This window comes from Choloepus didactylus, chromosome 1, assembly GCF_015220235.1.
Source record: "Choloepus didactylus isolate mChoDid1 chromosome 1, mChoDid1.pri, whole genome shotgun sequence".
Lineage (NCBI taxonomy): Eukaryota > Metazoa > Chordata > Mammalia > Pilosa > Megalonychidae > Choloepus > Choloepus didactylus.
This window is the reverse complement of record NC_051307.1, coordinates 72,651,815-72,667,115: the sequence shown is the minus strand read 5'-3', so window position 1 is coordinate 72,667,115 and position 15,301 is coordinate 72,651,815. Positions and strand designations below refer to the sequence as shown.

General features: G+C 35.1%; 1 protein-coding gene across 16 annotated transcripts in view; it reads right to left on the bottom strand.

The window, feature by feature from the left end:
- The window catches only part of BBX (BBX high mobility group box domain containing), a 312,533-nt gene that overhangs the window by 170,880 nt on the left and 126,352 nt on the right, over positions 1 to 15,301 (bottom strand). Inside the window, exon 4 of one of the 16 annotated variants that reach the window (XM_037835081.1) lies at positions 3,100 to 3,217. The exons of the other annotated variants lie outside the window; for them this stretch is intronic. The gene's annotated coding sequence lies outside the window, so the exon portion shown is untranslated. The remainder of the gene's footprint in view (positions 1 to 3,099; positions 3,218 to 15,301) is intronic. 16 annotated transcript variants of the gene reach the window in all.

The following is a 15,301-nucleotide window of genomic DNA, read 5'->3' as shown; positions in this document are numbered from 1 at the left end:
GAAGTCAGAAAGCCAAAAGCATTCATTGCTTTCTCAAAGGAAGATAAATGTATTCTTTCTCTAGAACAAATCAACCCTAAATAACAAAGAGAGGAAAAGAAGTTCAATGTATGCCCCACTTGCTGGGTTTATGAAGGACAATAACTGGCAGGTCACTGTGACATAGTTGTAAGTCTAAAGCACACTAAAATAGGTTCCGACTTTGGTAGTGGTGCCCAGGCATTCAGTGTAAAAGTATTTTCATTTCACTAGAAGTCAGGATATAAAATGTTAGCGCCAAAAGGAATCTTATAAATCACTGGCCTACTACTCCCACTTTTCAAAAATATAGAGTGAAGCTCAGGAAGAATGACTTGCTTGTGGTTTACAAAGTTAACTTACTGGCAGTATGGATTATAGTTCTCTTGGTTTCTGCCCAGAGCTTTTAGGGAAATTATTGTTCTTGAGCAGGAAAAAGGTACTTCAGTGGTTATGCATTTACATCTTTCCTTTCCACATTCAGCAAACATCTACTGAATAATAAGTACCAGGCACTAGGCTAGATCCTGGTACCCTTGCCTGGAAAAACTTAGAAAATAAATGTGGCAATATGCTTGACAATATAACAAGCAAAATATTGAGATCAATCACTAAAATTATGGACCACCAACTACAGATTATGAGGTTAGAAGGAACCTCTATATGAAAATTGCAATGGGGTGTAAAAGTATAATCAGATACCAAAAGAAATCATTGGCTAAGAAATACAAAAGTGGGTGAGGACAGAAAAGGGGAAGGAGCAGCAAACACAACTTGAGTCATTTGACTTGTGTAATAGAGAACTAATCCTGGTCCATCAAGTCAGAACAGCTTGCAAACCGTCCTCTGTGGGTCACTATCTCAACCTGAACTAAGGGAAAAAGAAAAGAATCAGTAAAAGAGGTATATGTATATATATATTTTTTCTGCAACTGTCTTTAGAAGTTAGGTCAACATAATTAACATTACATTATTATGATGTGGTTTCTGGAAGAAACTTAGCTAGCAAACATACCGAGATATTTCAGGATGTCTAGACTTAACTGGGTTTGAGAAAAGGTGTGAATGACATTTAGAAAAATGATAGAAATATAGGCAGCTGCTGCAAAGGATAAAACCAACATGAGAGGATCATTAGGTTTACTGATATTATCAGCAACTTAAAAAATATTTTCCATTTTTGAAATTCTGCCTAGATATAGTAATAATCACAAAAGACCATTCATAAAGATGTGATTACTATGTCAATAGAAATCTAGTAATTTTTGAGGAGATAGGAAATACGGACTAAGGGAGGGAACACATTCTGCTAGCAGGAGTTTAAAATGGAACAAGTTCTGGGGTAGTTCAGCATTATCTTGTGGTGTTTCAAGCACATTTATGCCCTGATCCAGCAGTTCCACTCCTGAGCATATACCCTAGAGAAACAATAAGCACATAAAGAGGAATGTATAGTACTCTCACAAATTGTTCCTTTGCAGCTTTTTTTGTAATAACACAAAAACTGTAAACAATCTAAATATCCATGAAAAGAAAGCAGACACATAAATTGTTGAATTTTTATACAGTGAAATATCATGCAACTGTGATCACAAATGAATTACACGCATAAACAGGGATGACTCTCATGCACATATACTGAGGAGAAAAAAACAGGTGTTAAGAAGAAAACAGTATTAAATTATTTATATAAAATTCACAACAAGCAAAATAGCATATAACTGTTTGGGGATAAATAAATATGTAAAAAAAAAGAAACCTATAAAGATAATTAAGGAATAGTTAACTCAGCATTCAAGATTGTGGCAAGGTAAAAGAAGGTGATGGAATCTGAGCTGGGCACACGGTGGGTTACACAAATACTGCTAATGTTTTATTTCCTAAGCAAGGTGGTAAATACTCAGTTATTCATGTTAATGCTATTCTTTATACCTTATTCATGTTATAAAAATTCTTTTGTTCATTTGTAATTTTCTAAATACCATGGGGTTACTCTTATTTTTAAATAGCTCTCAGAAATAACACTATATATAACCAATTATTTTAAAGGTATACTTTAAGTATCTGCAAGTAACAAGGAACTAGAATACCTAGCATGTACTCAGGACCTTATAAACACTATGTCTTTTAATTCATATGACAACTCTTAAAGGTAAGTATTTTCAAATTTAGTTTACATATGAGAAAACTGAGATTCAGTGTTGTTAACTAGACTGCCTAACGTTACAGTTAGTGGAGATGGGACTCAAACCAACTCTGAAAATCATGGCATGTCCACTTAGGTAGGACTGCCTAAAATACAATACCAAAAATAAATATCCAATAGAAAAATAAAACTTGCTATATTTGTTACATAAACTTCTAAGGTGGTTTATATACTTGTGACACTGCAGTTTACTATTGTAATTCATCTAGCATTTAAAATGCAGCTCTGGGTCAAGTTCTAACAGTCTGTATTAATTTTATGTCATAGTACTTCTTTATTACTTTATAATCAAAATTTACCCTTAAACTCTAAAAATTATAAAACTGGCAACAGATACCAATAATGTTTACGGAATGTTTCAACTTGACTACAATTCTTTTTGTAACCTGAATTTCTCTAACACTGTAGAAGTTTAAGGAAAGTTAGTCGTGTTAGTAGGCAGAAACTTAGCACTCTCATTTCACTACCTCCATCCAATCAGGGATTCACTCATAGGCAAGTAAACAGGCTTGCCAAGACCCACAGAAATTACTCACTTCCACTCTCTCTTTCCTCATCTCTCTCCAGCCATACTTCAAAACCTAATTTTAAACTCTTGCAGGAAACCTGATTAATACCACCTGGCTTTCTCTACTCCATTAACTCTGTGCCTCTGCAACACATATAAAACACAAGTCATTTATATGATTATTGGTTAGCTTTTTAATTTGTTGCTTTTCTTATTTGCTTGTGCATCCAGCTGGCTAGAATCACTGACAAGAGGAGAGCTTACAAATTTCTTCTCTGCTATGCCCTAACTCATTCCTCTTCCACCAAAGCACCACTAACTGTGCTCTGTAAACAGCAGTCATTTAATAAATGCTGATTTGACTTACTACAGTGGAACAATTCGCCTCTGGTATTTCTCAATATCCCAGTGAATCCTCCACATCTATAAACATGCTGGAGATGATATCAGGTACTGTTAGAGGCTTGGGGTCTTCCCGAGGGTCCCTGGGACAAGAAAAACACAGAGAAAGACCAGAGACAGTCAGGAGAAACACAGAGAGGGGAAACATGGAAATAAACAGAAGACAGAAATAAAGAGGTGAGAGGAGCAAGACAGTCAGGAGTTATAGACAGATTAAGAAGCTGGAAAAACTCAAGAGACAGGGAGGAAGTCGGCAGTCTGAATTTGGGTTTTGGTTTTGAAACCACATTTTTGGTACCATTTACTCATTTAATAGTTGTTCTCAAGTTACTAAATTTATGATATAATCAACCATTTCAAAGTTATTTCTAATGTCTTTTATAAGTTTGTACTTTTATGAAAATTCATCTTCACAAAGTCTCAACTTTGGGAGTATATACATACACAGACATACACAATGCTCAAAACAATCTAGTATAGATAAGGAAGTATTTTTCCAATTTTTCAACTTTAGAAAATCGGAGGTTCGGGGAGGTAATATGACCTATCCATGTTCATAAGCCAGTAAACGATAATTGGGGCTCCAAACCTTCTGATAACAAAACCTAGGGCTTTTTCAGGTATCCTATGTTGTCTCTATTAAAAATGAATCATGTATGAATCCAAATTTTTTATAAAATAAAGTTCAAACTACACATAATTCAGGATACCACTATTCTGTCTTTTGGGATACTGAATGACTCAGGTTACTCACTAGAATACCTCAGTGACTTTATTTTAAAAATATATCACAAAAATCCAATGGTAATAAAATAATACAAAATTTAGAACAGAAATTCTGCGAAGAGCCACTTGCCAAAATTTTAATATCTTAAAAAGGAATTGGAGTAAAAAGTTCGGTTAATTTGCTTTTACAACTTCATAACTTCAAAGTCTTAATGATTCTACACATCTCAGCTAGCCAGAAAGATGCATGAATAAGTAATAGTAAATGACTGGTCTCTCAAATTTACTTGTTTTCTCACAACATCTCACCTAAAGTCTGTACTACAATCCAGTTTCAGGGATTGCAATAAATACTGCAGAAATGATTTAACGCACCACTCTTCATAAGCATTAGTATTTTCTCATGAGGAATATTTTTTATATTCTTCTAATGCTCTTTTGGAAGCAACAGATGTAATTACTGGAAAAGCTCCTTCAATAAAAGTGTAAGCATGTTACTGTATTTCACAGTAAGGATAGATAACAAGAATAAAAAGGAATTTCTTTTCAGTTGTGCATGAATACATTTTCCACTGTGCTGAGCAAATTTAAAACCACAAATTTCCTAAAAGGCCTAAAGTACAGTACTGCTCTGCCCTCTAGTGACTAGTAGGTTTTGCTAAGTACATGCATTTTTATTGCTTTATGGCGAATACTTTGGATGTTTTTAAAAGTAACATATGATGACTGCTTTTCCATCAACTGCTTAGTTCACAAAGTGCTGGTCAAATTTTAGGATATGGTTTGTGGTATGAACACAATGCAGGAAAGAGACTTTAGAGTTCATCAAGTTCTTTTCAGAGGGATAGTCTACCTAAATACTGCCAACCAAAAAATATTAATATAATCTGTTCCAATCCTTACTTATAATGTTATGCAATTTATTTGGAAGGGAAAATGATTTTTATTCATTTTTTTGTTGACAATTTTGCAAAATTCAGAACTTTTTAAATTCCAAATTGGTCAATTCTATTTATTTTGGAGACTGAGACAGGAAGGTAAGTGGTACTATATAAACCACTTAGAGTCTAATTCTACTAATTAGAGTACAGCAAAAATATGCTTAATACAGAATTATACTAACATAATTTACTTTTTTTTTTTTTAATTTTTATTGGGATTGTTCAGATACAATACAATTATCCAAAGATCCAAAGTGTACAATCAGTTGCCCCTGGTAACCTCATACAGCTGTGCATCCATCACCACACTTAATTTCTGTTCAATTTTTAGAACATTTTCATTACTCCAGACAACAAATAAAGTGAAAGAGGAAAAAAGGAAAAAAAAAAGAAAAAGAAAAGGAAACTCGAATCCTCCCATATCCCTAACCAACCCCCTCAATTGTTGACTCGTAGTGTTGATATAGTACATTTGTTACTGTTTATGAAAGAATGTTGAAATACTACTAACTGTAGTATATAGTTTGTAATAGGTAGATATTTCTTCCCTATATGCCCCTCTATTATTAACTTCTAGTTGTATTGTCATACATTTGTTCTGGTTCATGGAAGAGTTTTCTAATATTTGTACAGTTAATCATGAACATTGCCCACCATAGGATTCAGTTTCATACATTCCCATCTTTTGACCTCCAACTTTCCTTCTAGTGACATATATGACTCTGAGCTTCCCCTTTCCACCTCATTCACGTTCCATTCAGCACTGTTAGTTATTCTCACATCTTGCTACCGACACCTCTGTTCATTTCCAAACATTTAAGTTCATCCTAGTTGAACATTCTGCTCATACTAAGCAACCGCTCCCCATTCTGAAGCCTTGTCCTATAACTTGGTACCTTATATTTCATGTCTATGAGTTTACATATTATAATTAGTTCTTATCAGTGAGACCCTGCAATATTTGTCCTTATGTGTCTGGCTTATTTCACTCATTATATTGCCCTTGAGGTTTAGTCATCCACCCTTTTTTTTTTTTTTTTTTAAGATGGTTTTGTTCACACACCATACATTCCATCCTAAGTAAACAATTGATGGTTCTCTGTATGGTCATATATTTATGTGTTCACCACCTTCACCACTATCTATATAAGGGCATCTATATTTCTTCCACAAGGCAGGAGGGAGAGTCAAAGAAGGTAGAGAGGCAAAAGAAAGAGGAAAAAAAAATGACAGCTAGGAAGTGGCAAAAGAAAAAGTAACCTTAAATCAAAGCAGAGTCAGACACCACCACCAATGTCAAGCATCTGACATGCCTCCCCTATCCCCCACTCTTATCTGCATTTACCTTGGTATATCGCCTTTGTTACATTAAAGGAAGCATAATACAATGATTCTGTTAGTTACAGTTTCTAGTTTACATTGATTGCATCCCTTCCCCAATGCCTCCCCATTTTTAACACCTTGCAAGGTTGACATCTGCTTGTTCTCCCTTGTAAAAGAACATACTTGAACATTTTATCACAATTGTTGAACACTAGATTTCACCAAGTTACACAGTCCCATTCTTTATCTTTCCTCCTTTCTTCTGGTGTCTCACATGCTCCCAACCTTCCTCTCTCAACCATATTCATAGTTATCTTTGTTCAGTGTACTGACATTGCTGTGTGTCCATCTCCCAAAATTGTGTTCCAAACCACGCACTCCTGTCTTCTCCTATCACTCTGTAGTGCTCCCTTTAGTATTTCCTGTAGGGCAGGTGTCTTGTTCACAAAGTCTCTCATTGTCTGTCTGTCGGAAAATATTTTGAGCTCTCTCTCATATTTGAAGGACAGCTTTGCTGGATATAGGATTCTTGGTTGGCGATTTTTCTCTTTCAGTATCTTAAATATATCACACCACTTCCTTCTTGCCTCCATGGTTTCTGCTGAGAGATCCGCACATAGTCTTATTAAGCTTCCTTTTTATGTGATGGATTGTTTTTCTCCTACTGCTTTCAGGATTCTCTCTTTGTCTTTGACATTTGATAATCTGATTATTAAGTTTCTTGGCGTAGGCCTATTCATATCTATTCTGTTTGGAGTACGCTGCACTTCTTGGATCTGTAATTTTATGTCTTTCATAAGAGATGGGAAATTTTCATTGATTATTTCCTCTATTATTGCCTCTGCTTCTTTTCCCTTCTCTTCTCCTTCTGGGACACCAATGATTCTTGTATTTTGTTTCATCTTAAGTTCCCAGAGCTGTTGCTCATATTTTTTCATTCTTTTCTCCATCTGCTCCTTTGCGTGTAGGCTTTCAGGTGTTTCGTTCTCCAGTTCTTCAGTGTTTTTTTCTGCCTCTTGAGATCTGCTGTTGTATGTTTCCATTGTGTCTTTCGTCTCTTGTGCTGTGCCTTTCATTTCCATAGATTCTACTAGTTGTTTTTTTTGAACTTTCGATTTCTGCCTTATGTATGCCCTGTGTTTTCTTTACAGCCTCTATCTCTTCTGCGAAATATTCTCTAAACTTTTTGAACTGATTTAGCATTAGTTGTTTAAATTCCTGTATCTCAGTTGAAGTTTATGTTTGTTCCTTTGACTGGGCTATAGCTTCGTTTTTCTTAGTGTAGGTTGTAGTTTTCTGTTGTCTAGGCATCTGACCTCCTAGGCCACCCCAATCCGGTTTTCTCAGATAAGAACAGGCTCAGGTCACAGAAGGAGGAAATATTCAGTATCTGGTTTCCCTGATGGTTTTTATTAGAGGATTGATACACCTGTGCTTTTCTGACTGGCAGGTGCACCTGTCAGCATGTCACCTGTGGCCTGTGGCTCTCCTCCCCCAGGCTTTGGGGTCTGGTTCCAGAAAGGCAGGCAGTAGAGCTGGGCCCCTCCCTTCCCTCTTGGGAAGCTATGCCCCCTCCAGAGAGGTCATCTGTATATCAAGAAGTTCTTTGTTTCTCTGACTCTGCTGATCGAAGTGTTTTGATTTTAAAATGGCTGAGGCTGTCTTTACTGCAAAGTGCTGCGGGCTGAAAAACTGCTGAGGTTTTCTCCACAGATAAAGGGACAGAAAAGCTCCCAGGTTCACCCATCAGCCAGAGATAGCACCCGATCCTCTGGGCTCCCCATCCTGTGACAGATATGTCCCCTGACTCTCCCAAGGTCAGTCGTCACCAAAAGCCTCTGTCTGCTTGTTGAGGATTCACTGTCTGTATTGAGCAGTTAACATTAAAACCCCAGTTGGAGCTGGGCTGGGAGAGTGCTGCTCTCTAGCACTGCCAGGCTTCTGTGAGGTAGGGCTCTCGGCTCTCAGCTCCCAGTGCGGGTCCGCAGTTTTACTTACAGATTTCATGCTGCAATCTCAGGCATTCCTCCCAATTCAGGTTGGTGGATGATGAGGGGACAGTCACGTTTGTCTCCCCACAGTTATTCCAGGTTATTTACTAGTTTTTAGGTCATTTATGAATTGTTCCGGGTGGTACTAACATTCTTCCACTCCTCTCTATGCCACCATCTTAGCTCCTCACATAATTTACTCTTAATTGCTCAAATGGTATTTGAGGATTTTCCTGAACCTCAGTATCATCATTAGGAAATCCACTGTCATTTCACCATTTACATGTGGAAACAATCAAGGATGCCAGTCAAGATTCAGTTATTGCACAGAGATTCAGCCTAGTACTTCAATAAAGGGACTTATTTTATCATGCTACACACCCTTTTTATTTCCTCAGATGTGAACCATCATGGAACCGATGCATTTCCAGAAGAGCCTTTATACTCCCAACTAATCTTAACAGTACCACTTCTGTGTCGACACAATTATGTTAAAATAAACATTTCTTTTGCAAGCATGAATGCTTTTGTAAAGGATATCTGAACATGGGAAGATCATCCACAGATAGCAGTACGGTGTGGTGGTTAAAAGCACAAATCCTGCAGCCAGATTGCCTGCGTTGGAATTCCAGCTCTGCCACTTATTAGCAGATTACTTAACCTCTGTGCTTCAGTTTCCTCATCTACAGAATGGGAATAAAAATAGCACCTACCAATAGTAATGTGTTATATCTCAATAGGTATTTAGTTACGCAGGTGCATACATCTGTCAGAACTCAGAGAATGTACTTTTAAGATTTGTGAATTTTACTGAACGTAAATTTTACATCAAAAGAAAAAAACCATACACAAATATCACTATACCGCCCCTAAATACTTCAGCATGTATATCATTAACTAGAGTCCAATGTCTACAATTTACTTGGAAATGCATCAAAAAATAAGTTGGATTGACAGATGAATAAAAGACATTTTATGTGATAGAATCAATATAGAATTTTAACGGGAGACTCTAAGTGGTGGCTATATGAGTGTTTAATGCTATCTGTTTGGAAGTTTCATAACAAAACATTGGAGGAAAAGGAAAACAGCACTGACCTGATAGGACTCATGTGAAGATTAAGTATAACAGTGTTAAATAAATGGAACAGTGCCTGGTTTTGTTCAAGAAGGACCTATGACAATATGTTTATTTTGTTTTGTGCTATATTGGAAAACAAAATGTTATACTAGCAAACAAAAGATCTATTCTTCCCTGAGTTGGAGGAAAAGGGGAAGAAAGTAATGAGATACTGAGTCCCCCAGAGGTAAGTAGTTGCCATCAAAGGTGTTAAAGTTCAAACTTGAAATACATCATAAAACTGCATGGATCATTAGTTTTTGAAAGTCAGAAAGAGTTGGATTTGAACCCTGCCTATATTTTTAGACTAGAAGTTTAGACTATTTGATGTTCTGAGCCTCAATTCCCTCATGTACAAACTGAGAATAATGATACCTACATCTACGGGTTGTTGTAAAGATCAGAAGAAAAGAAAAAATACACACACACACATATATATATATGAACATATAAAGAGAGAAATTAGCACAGAATATGCAAATAACGAACAGCTGCAACTTTTTTCATGGTAATCATTATTAACTAGTGTGAATTTTGTATACCCTTATAACCATTTTCTGCAAATGGAAATACAATTAGCTATGTAGATTGTTCTTAGCCCAAGAACTGCATATTCAGGCAGCCTAGTTCTCTGAAGAGCTTTCTAAAGGATTTTTGTTAGAAGAGGAGGCCTTAATTGAAGTATCACTGTACTTATTGCAAAAGAAGAGCTTGCAATGATAGGAAATTCATTAATCATCCCTCTGTAATGTCAATTATAATAAATATATGTCCTATAGGTGAGCCATTTAAGAAGTATGTTTACTGATATTTTAAAGAAAGGAATGCATATGGGAAATGATAGAAGCACATAGGTAAGCTTTGATTTGAGACAGTGTACGGTAACATATTTAAAGAAAAGAATGTTAAAGCTACATTTAAAGAGTACGTCCATGCTCACAGTAATGGATTAATAAATCATTATAGACCACTCTATAACAACAATAGGTCAATATGTAATTTCAGCCAAAAAGGGAACCAAGAACATGGCACTGAAAGGGGGAATTTTGGAAACATTATAAAATGTGAGTTCTACCTTGATCCAACTACCAAAAACGCTTTCTCCAAAGGTGTAGTTATCCGTTAATTGCGAACCCCAAGGCCTTTTACAGAAAAAACTTTTGGATGTCTCTAAATTTTTTTTTTAACATTGTTGTCTTGATTGAAAATTCTTCCCCATCTTCCATGTCACTATACTCTGTTGCCTGACCCCTTCCACCAACAGATCTGGATTGTTCTTCCCTCTAAATTTCTGTTAATAAAAGAATAGGTAGATTCCAGGCGCTGAACAGGTGCCTTTACTAAAGTGTTCTTAGTCTCCTTCTTCCTCTCCCCTGGCCTTTACAGGATCAAGGTGGCCTAATCACAGCAAAGGAAAACATTCTGAACAAAAATAGTCCTAACTGCAACTCTTTGTCTCAGGATTTTCAGCTGCATAATGCTCACCCATTCCCGTGCTTCTACTCCTAGCCCACCCAAACCCTTAAAAACCCTGCTATTCTTTGTTTAACAGAGTTGAGGTCAGACTTGGATTCTGTTCTCTTTCCCCTACTATAGTAGCCCTTGAATAAAGTCATTCTTGTCATTTAAAAAAAAAAAGGTGTTTGCAAAAGATCTGTCCTTAGTTATATTCTCTAGTTTTACCGATTTTAAAAGCTCAGCTCTATGCCTCTCGCAAGGTATAGCTATCTTTGGCCTTAATCTCTTCTAAATGCATCTCAAATTTCTAACTATAATCTAAACAATTTGCATGCATGTCCTCTCTGCATTTCAAATGCAACCCATCACAAACGTAACCTCCCTAATTTTGGTAGTGCTATTAGTACTCTTTTGAAAAACCACATTTAACCTTATCTTTGATTTCCTTTTCAAATCCCCCCACTTTTGTCCCTCTTACTATCCTCTATTTCTCCCTCCAACAGAAGTTTAATCCATCACCAAGTTCTGTAGATAAAGTAATTTTTAAAACTGGTTCATGTAACAGATACTCGGAAGTCATATTCTTTAAGGAACACAGTGAAAGCTAAATTTACAATCACAAATATCCACACACACATACATACACATACACACACAATGCCTGCATATGGATGTTTATAAGCAGCTTATATTCATAACTGCCCAAAATTGGAAGCAGTCAAGATGCCCTTCAATAACTGAATGGATAAACTGTGGTACATCCACTCAATGGAATATATTCAGTGATCAAAAGAAATGAGCTATCAAGTCACCAAAAGACATGGAGAACCTTAAATCTATGTTAAAGAAGTCAGTCTGAAAAGGTTACATACTATATAATTCCCACATTATGACACTCTGAAAACGCAAAACTACAGAGACAGTAAAAAAAAATTCAGTGTTGCTTGGGATTTGGATGAAGAGAAGGAAAGAAGCATAGGTGGTGCACAGGGGACATTTAGGGCAGTGGAACTATTCTGTATGATATTTAACAGCAGATACATGACATTATACATGTCAAAACCCATATAATTCAAAAACAAAAAGTGAACACTAATGTAAACTATGGACTTTAGTCATAATGTATGTATCAACATTAGTTTATCAATTGTACTAAATGTACCACACTGACATAAGATGTTAATAATAGGGGAAATGGGATGGAGGGGAGGAAGAAAGTATATGTGTATTATATACTTTCTGCTCAATTTTTCCTGTAAACCTAAAAACTGCTCTAAAAAAAATAAGATCTATTTAAAAAAGACAAAAACCTTTCAGAGTTCATCTGTCTTTTGAAAAAATGCAAATTCAACCTGACATTCAAGGTCTCCTTATATTTGTCTTTCCACCAAAGTTCCCCATTTTATCCTTACATATGCTGTACCTACCTGGCAAAAAGGTTCTATCTATACACCTTCCCCAGATTTCTGTATTTTCCCTTGTGTGTAGTCTTCCTTGATATCCCTAACAGGGAATTAAGATCTTCTATGGTACTCTTAATAAATTTTATCTGTATCTCTCTCTAACTTCTTAGAATTTGCCTTAAATTATCATATTACGACCCTAAAAGTATCTAACACACTGCCTTGAACACAGTAGTCCCAGTAAATATTTATTAGGTAAACAAATAGAGAAAAACAGAAAACATTGCTTGATCTTTAAACAAAACATTTTTTCCAGCGAAATAATCACCCACAGTTCAGGTTCTAAAAAGACAAGTATTGGAATAGAGCTGGAGAAGGACCCCAGAGGGATAGTGATCCAGGGTGCACCCACTCTTATAAGCAGGCCAGAAAGATTTGGACTTTGCATATACCATAATTTAAAAAGTAAATAAAGTATATAAATTCATAGAGGTTATGGTCAGGATGTGTACACATTCAACTTGGAAAAGGCAAAATTGCGATAAACAGAAATACCCAACACAATACATGCTAATTTGTAGAGCAGGTTTTAGAAGGAACCAAGGTATTTATTTCATAGATGGTCCTTCATCGTCTTCAAAACAGGTATTCATATTTTAATTGTTATGAGATATTTAAAAGTACTAAACAAAATAGTTACTGATATTAGGGACAGGAGACCAAATTATATTGGTTTATGCTCATGTACATGAAAATTATTAGAAAGTAAATACTTTCATGGAGGCAGCATTTTTCATCAGCTGTAGAAAACCTTTCTTTTTCTGATTGTGAAACTGAATTGCTAAATCACTGATGTAAAATAGAAGGGAACATTTGCTTTCCTTTTCTATTTTATGAACGAACTAGAAGAGTAAGGTCATAACTGAATTAACTGTTTAATTCAAAATTTAAAAATTTCATAGGTATCAGGCTGAGATAATTTATCAAAATAGAGATCATACTTTAAGAAGTCATAAGAATTCACAGTAAATATTCTTGTTTTGTTATGTATAATTATAGTCTTTGAAGAAAATTATCCAAATTATAAAAATCTGTTGCTATGTTTAAATAACTTACATGTTGTTTGGGGTGATAATCTTATTAATACTGAGAGCAAGTAGCAATAACATAATTCTAAAATGACTATAATAAATCTACACAATGATAGATTATCTCCCAACATTGCTGTATGTTTAAGCTTTTATTAGGCTTTGATAAAATTGCAAAAATCAATTGGAGAGAAGTATATATCATATATAATTAAAATAAAACAAACCTTATCACTTAAGATTATATAGAAAATGTTAAGATATCTAACAATATAAGGAGTAACTACTATTTACTGTTTTCTAATGATTCAAGTAAAGTACATCCTGTATTTAATAAAGACTTTTCCAATATTATACAGATGTGCAATATGAAGCTGGACATTGCCCTTGCTGTGAAAAGAGAATAATATACTGAAATTCAGTTTCAAGAAACAAATGTCATTTTCCACACTCTGTCAATTTTGAGAAAAAACACATCTTCTTAGCAGGCCCTGCCCTGTCTGGGTTGGAACTGCACTCTCCAGCATTTTCAATCTTCATAACAACCTTACACAATCAATATTCACCCCATTTTACAGATGACACTAGGCAAATTTTCCATGGTTCCATAAATAGTAACCAGCTGAATCAGACTTAATCTGGGGTCCATCTAACTCCACAGGCCATGCTTCTCTAAGAGATCATGCTACAGCTCAAAAAAAAGTTCAGCCATCCAACTTTGTCTTCTATAAGGAAACCTTTTTTAAATTTAAAGATTCTGCTTATATTAATCTCTGGGAAGCAGTAGTGAGGCATTATACAGCTGAAAATTTGGAGGCAAGAGTAAAGATATTTATAGAAAGAAATAAAAGTGCTAAAATAATTTTTTAGAGGTACATTATAAATTACAAAGTATGAAATATTTTACAAAAATGCAAATAATCAGTGAAAAATTATGATTCTGATGATTAAGTATAACTCAAATATAACAGACATTTGTGGGACACCATTTACTATTAATAATTTATCATGGCCTTATCAGAAAGATTTATCTGAAATTCTATAAAAAGAGAAACTTCAAGTGAATAATAAAAGCAGCACTCATTACTTTAAGAGGAACAACTAAACTTTCAAATCTGAAAACTTTATCATTCAAGTGTTCACTTGACCAAATCAACTGAAAGGTAGGCTGTATGCGTCAGTCCTTCAAATAGTAGAACAAAGTGATTGCTATAGCAAGGGGTTTCATATTTAAGGGTATTGACATTGACAGGTGATTTCAAATTTTTCTCCACTGACTCTCTTTATAATACACTTATTTGATTACTCGGCTACTCTAACAATGCTGAAAACACAGTAGGTATGCAAATACTACACTGAAGACATGGAAGAGGATCACGTACGTGTCCATCCTGGGAGTGCCTGGATGAACAGATGGATCTGTATTACTCTGCACACGGATACACGTCACATTTTGTGGGTTTTACTGCCCTTTTTACATGGCAATTCTTCATTTTAATAGCGTGGTATAGCTGAAAATGCTTAGGACAGTAGTCTCACCACACAGAACTCCCCAATAAATTATAGCTATTTATTATTTAAACCCTGTTCAGAAACTAAGTTCCTCCACATCATTAACTGGCTCTCTCAAGAAACCTGTCCACTCTAAGTGCCTATGGTAAAGTTTAGTAACTTAAAATATTACCATAAGACAAATACTTCTAGTAAATATTAAGGCACACTGAAATAATTACATAATTCATCTTCTTTTTTTTTAGGAATAGCAATATAACCACCATAGAGATGGAAAAACTGCAAACTAAATTAACAAGTTATAAAAGTCAATATAAAACAAAAAATTTTCTTACCTTCATAGATCAATTTGAAGTTATACAGAAATATCTTAAAAATACCCCTATAATAAAACACCTAAAAATGGACTGTCTACCCTTAAAAATAGTTAAAATAGCAAATTTTATGTTAAATAGATATATATTAACCACAATTTTTTTTTTAATGGACTTGGTCAACCTTTCTAATATACATTAATTGAATCCAGGTGTCTTAGAGCATTTCTTGAAGCCCAGAAGGAACCAATGTGCCTACCTTACATCATACAAGTGCTCCACGCACAGAGT